A 6,000-nucleotide genomic window follows, 5' to 3' on the forward strand; every position below is an offset into this window, starting at 1 on the left:
AAAATAATTAAAACTGTTATTTAAAATAATAAACAATGGTGTCAATCTAGAACACTGCATAAATGCATGAAAAACAGTTTCTATTGTGAACAAAAAGAACAATTTTGATCTACATCTGGATTAATTACAGAAACAAAAGCATTCACTGCAAAAGTACTGTGTAACAACCTCCATTCCAAATCTTCAATTCTCTTAGATATAATGGTGACTTATACAATACTCTCCACTTAGGTTTTTCCACTTTTAAATGAAACATCTCACGCCAAGGTGTATCAATTTTTGGTCCCACTTTATATCAGGTGGAAGACTGGCGTACAGACTTACGGGCGTCCAATTCTTAATTTCATTTAAATCTCCAAACAAAGTCCGATAGTAGAGAGTGCATCTCAGAGTCCAGGTGCAGTAAGGTCAAGGTGCTCTCCGGTCTAGGGTTTATCACAGTCTATCAAAGAAAACTTCAAAATGACCATGTCATGTGACTTAATAAATGACACTGCTTGCACCTGTGCTGAGTTTGGTGTTTGCTCTCCCTAAAGAAGGCATGTGCTGAAACACGTTGGAGAATTTTCAGATTTCTTGGATGTAGCCATCTGATAATAAAGGCTTTTTAATTTGCCATGCATTAGAAAAAGGATCAGAGGACTCAAATGCAGTCAAACAAAAAGAAAGTTTATTCTGAACTTCAGAACACAAAGCCAGCAAACAGAGTGAAACACAAAAAGTCAGGTAAATAAAGTAGTGTGGCACTCCCAGCGCACACATCCACTGTGACTGAGGGCTGAGAGGAATGACAGGCGGTGTAGAAGCACAGCCATAAAGCACTAAACACATAAGACATACCCACGCCGAAAAAAGAAAAAGACAGGAAATAAATAGGCAGCGAAAATGAGTAACAGGTGCGGGCTGATCGAGCACACAGTGCTGTGAGTAGCACTGATTGCTGCACCACGTGAGGGTGACAATGACAGGATCAAAACAATCACCACGTGCAACTGACAGTGACAGCACACAGGTGAAATGGCAGGATGGAGCCGGAGAAGGTACAGAACATGACTGGGGTTGGAGGGGGGAGCGAATGACGGGCTTGACTCTGGATACATGAAACATGTGGTGAATTAGATGAGGGCTTAGAGCGGTGATGGTCCACTGACGCCTTATTCCTCTCACCGTTCTGGATAAGGGCTTGTCTGGTGAGCCTCCATGTCCGGAGGCATCTACGAATAAGCGCGTGCACGGATGGAACAATAATGTTGGATTCTTGAGAGGGAAATAATGGGGGCTGGTAGCTTAAGCGGCGCTGGAAGGATGATAAACCCGTAGACGAGACCGGAAGGGAGTTATGTGCATACTCGACCATGGCTAATTTAGAACTCCAAGTCAATGGTTCTGCTGACGCCACGTGATGCAGGACCCTCTCTAAGTCCTGATTGGCCCGCTCGGATTGAACATCGGTCTGCAGATGGTAACCAGAGGAGTCCGGAATGTAGATATAAATTAGGGACCCCTGTCAGAGACCACATGGGGGTAGGTCTGTGACAAAGTCCATGGCAATGTGGGACCAGGGTCTCGAAGGGATAGGCAGCGGTCGGAGAAGCGGTTCGAACCGGCCTAGGAACAAACAACAGACCCTCTGGGCATCTGGCAGGAATAGTGACGTCATCTAGTGCCTCCCGGACTCTGGATTCCACGTCCCAAGTGACTGCCGCAACCACCCGGCTAGGTGGCACAATGAGTGCCGGAGAGGTGGAGTCAGTTTCCGCTTCAAAAAGCCGTGAGAGCGCATCGGGTTTACCGTTCTTATAGATAGGATTCTTATGGTCGGACCAAACAAAAACCTTTGTGTGGAGGTGAGACTAGTCAAAGGCAGGGCAATTTGGCTAAGAAAAATTGGCAAACCCCAGAATTTGCTGGACCGCTTTATCTGGGATAATCCAATAAGCAACTGCTTCTACTTTGGCGGGATCCATTCAAATGCCCTCTGGTGGCAAAATACACCCCAGGAATGGAACTGACCATCATCGAGACGTACAAATTCAAACCAGTTGACCATTTTCTGAGCACGTCATTGACAAGTGTGTGTGAATGACCGCAGGGGAGTTTGAAAGTCCAAAGGGCATGACCAGTTATTCGAAGTGACCTGTAGGAGTGTTGAAGGCGGTCTTCCATTCGTCCTCCTTCCTAATCCGAACTTGGTGATAAGCATTGCGTACAGATCTGGCCATTAAAAATGCGTCTTTTTTCACGCGGCAGCCTGCAATTCAGCACGCGTCGCCACGCGGCGGCCTGCAGGGGCTTTTTTAGGTTTTTTTAAAACGTTGTTGCGCTTCATATAATATCCACCAGGTGGCGCAAGGAACAACATTCTGTGGCCAAGCCCTGCACAAAGAGGGCTATTTGGACAGTATTTATGTCTGTTGTTTCAATATCTGGCGCCATAATCGGTAATTCATTCTGTATGTAACGGCAAAGTATTTATAATTTCGTTTCCTTTTTATTAAGTTAATTTAGAAAAAAAAATTGGAGCATTTTTGTTCGTTAAACGTAAGCTTTTTGTTTCTTAAAGACCAAGCGGCAGACAGTGAGTTGACCTACTCTTTCAATTTGCCTTCTCAAATCACGAATTGGCTAAACTAAAATCCATAGATGTAAAATAAAAGAAATAAATAATAATAGATATAAATATGCGCTATTAGGTGCATATCCAATCGTTTGTGCGGAGAGAGCAAAACACATTTTTAGGACATGAAGGCTCAAGCTCGATCAGTTACATTTTTTTTTCAGTGGAAAATATTTAACCGTTATTTTTTTGTCAGACATGATAAATAAATATGTAGAAAGACTTAAATTACTACTTAACGAAAAAAACAAATAGAAAACAAAAACTGTTTTTATTATGTAGCTAGTCCATAGAGATGCATTTCTCTCTAAAGGCGCGCGTCCAACGAGGATATGAGGACTGTTAACTGCATCATCACTGACTCAGAAAACAGTAGTTTCTAAATAAATAATTAAAATATCTCCTTACTATTAGACAGTCATGGTATTTACTTTTGCCAGTGTTTTGTGGTAAGCTTTAAACAAGGAACCCTTCCAAGCTGTGCTGAACGTGCGCTCAATGCTGCTAACAGGACCGTCATGGTAGCCTGGTCTCGTGGTTCCTCCAGCGCTGCAATTTTTTTTTAAATCACCACTGAATGTCTAAAATATAATTTTAGCCCGCATTTGATCTTTGACGGACTAAAATGCAGGGCTGTAATACGTCTTAAAAGTGGAACATGGAAATATAATGGATGTACTGCGAAAAAAGTTTTATACTCGACATTGTTTCCAAATGGTTAAATGTGAGATTCTGGAAATGAGAATTAAATTTAGCGTGTCGGGTCGGGAAGAAAATTATTCTAAGTGGGTATATATAGGCTATATATTCTAAGGGTATATATATAGTTAGTATCATAGGCGGAGCGTGTGTAAGGCTGGGGAAGGCTTGACCTGGGGCCAAAAAATGCCACTAAATTGGACATATTCCCCTGCCCAAACAAAATCAATATATTACGTCTGTTGACAATAAAATGAAAATGAATAGAAAATGTAAATTGCGGCATTACATTAAGATCAGATAATCTGCACCGTAATTCTTTTTAGGCGTTTTTACAGTGTTATAACGAACCACACACGATTCTGTTGGGTTAGGAATGCAATGTCTATCAGAAGCGTTCAAATGAGTCTTGTCAGTTTTGTTGAGTGCGCGCAACTCTTGATTTTTAAAAAAATCATAAACAACAAAGCTCAGACGCACCTAAAATGTAGCTATAAGTAAGAGATTCGTTACACAGGGAATACAACGAAATCATGGTTTACATTTAAGATACAAGTTCATTTAAGATATAAGATAACATGTATATTGAAAAGTTCTTTAAAAGCATCTGGATGCAAAAATAGTATTTTTTAAAGGTGTTTTTAAAGCATTTGCTTTATGGATTAAAATACTAATAGGCTAATAAATAATTTGCATATCGGACAAAATTGCGTTGCAGCAAATCCTCTAAATTTTAAGATATATAGAACAGAGAAACATAAAATCTGAAAATATAAGCAGCTACAATTATTAAAGTTTTACATATACTCTATGCCAGTATAATTTGTAATTATAATTATTTTATAGTATATTCTATAACATTATAATTTTAATAGAATTATAAAATAAATATAATCAGCCCTGTTTTAGGCTTTTCCTTACTTTTATATTTTAGACATTCATCAATAATGGAGATAAATAGAAAAATTTCTCGCCATTTCTAAATTGGACGTGCCTTTATATAGAAATATCTTTAAATCTTTAGGCCTACAGATTACATAATGAACGTTTCTATTTTCGATTTGAATTATTTCGTTTTAAAGTGGTAATTTAAAGCTTTTGTTCATTGTGAAGCGATGTTCAAGAACAGACGGCAGAAAGCGCATCTTCTGTTTTCCTTTATTTTATAAACGCATGAGTTGTTTATAGGCTATTGTGAGTGCACTAAAATAAAAATGGACCCGTTACAGGTCAGAATGATGTATTACTCCTATACCTTTATAAGCAAAAATGAAGAAATTATTTATTTATTTTCACACAAAAAAAGTGATTGCACTGGTGCCTCCATTTTTTTCACAACCTTTCAAACATCTAACCTCACAATTGTTAATGAGGGTCGTTCGTGTCACTTTTAAACTTGCCATTTCACCTTTCACCTTCCCCCCAACCTATGAATAAAGGTGAGAAGAGCTGGCTTGGCTCCGGGGGGGGGTGAAGTGCTAGGGGTGTCTCATTTCTCGTTAGGTTGGAAGGGTAGGGGGAAGGGGAAGGGCCAGATAGGCCTCCAAACAAAGAATTTTCGGGACCTCATTTCAAACGAAGGGCTAAGAGAAATTTCCATTTTCCAACATGCCTGCTCACTCGAGCAAGCAGACTTATAAATATAGGTAATTTTTGCCATTAATAAGGATATTTATGACAATTTTTCATTATATGTATATTACCTTTAATCTTGTGTTTGTGTTTATGGTGTTGTTCTGTAAATAAACGTTTGCAAAAAATCGCTAAAGTTTGCTAGCAGATAGCACTGTTTGCACTGATTGATATTACAAAATATATTTTTATGTCATATACACTTGACTGCAAGTTAGAAACATGGAAGGCCATGTGGCGAGGGAATTTCCCACACCCCAGTCATTTAAATCAGTACATAATAATGAAAAAAAAAAAAATACCTTACAATTAAAAAGAAGCAGATTTTTACCATCTGAAATTTCTTAAACCAGTGAACCCCTGTAAACATTTCAGTCCAAGGATCCAGTAAACCAATGCGCTCAAATTGAAAGTTCAAAAGGAAATTCAATGGAGTAGAATTTAACACTTTCTCAGAGTTAGATTTTAACACTTTCTGGAGTTAAAATATTAATCATTTGGAGAGTAATTTTAACTCTAAAATTTAGTTAATTATAATTTAAACTCTTTAACCAGTGTTAAAAACACTTCTTAGGGTAAACACAATATGTTTTATGTGGAAATGACTACACTGAAAGCCATACTCTCAACTAGCTGCTTTTATTTCAGGAAATACATAGATTGGATTTTGAAATTCCATGCATGTAAACACTTTGAAATTAACTGCTGTCATAAAATACTGTAAAATCTAACAGCAAAACATTTACATTTAATACATGTCTGCAGTGCCAACAAGAAATGTTTAGTAAAATTGTATACAGCATAGTCAAAAACACATCATTGCATTATATAAAATCAAACCTGAATAATTATAAAATAGTGCAGTAGTATTGTGTAACCAGAGGTAGATATACATCAGATGAAGTAACAAGAAACAACTCCACAGTGATACCAGGATACATTCCATGAATTAGTTTGAGGCGCCTGAATAAAAACAAAACTGAAAGCTGAAGGATGGAGCACAGAGGACAGAACTTAACATTTTGCTTAAATAAGAATACTGCTTGTTCAAC

The sequence above is a fragment of the Garra rufa genome, chromosome 3 (genome assembly GCF_049309525.1).
Source record: "Garra rufa chromosome 3, GarRuf1.0, whole genome shotgun sequence".
Lineage (NCBI taxonomy): Eukaryota > Metazoa > Chordata > Actinopteri > Cypriniformes > Cyprinidae > Garra > Garra rufa.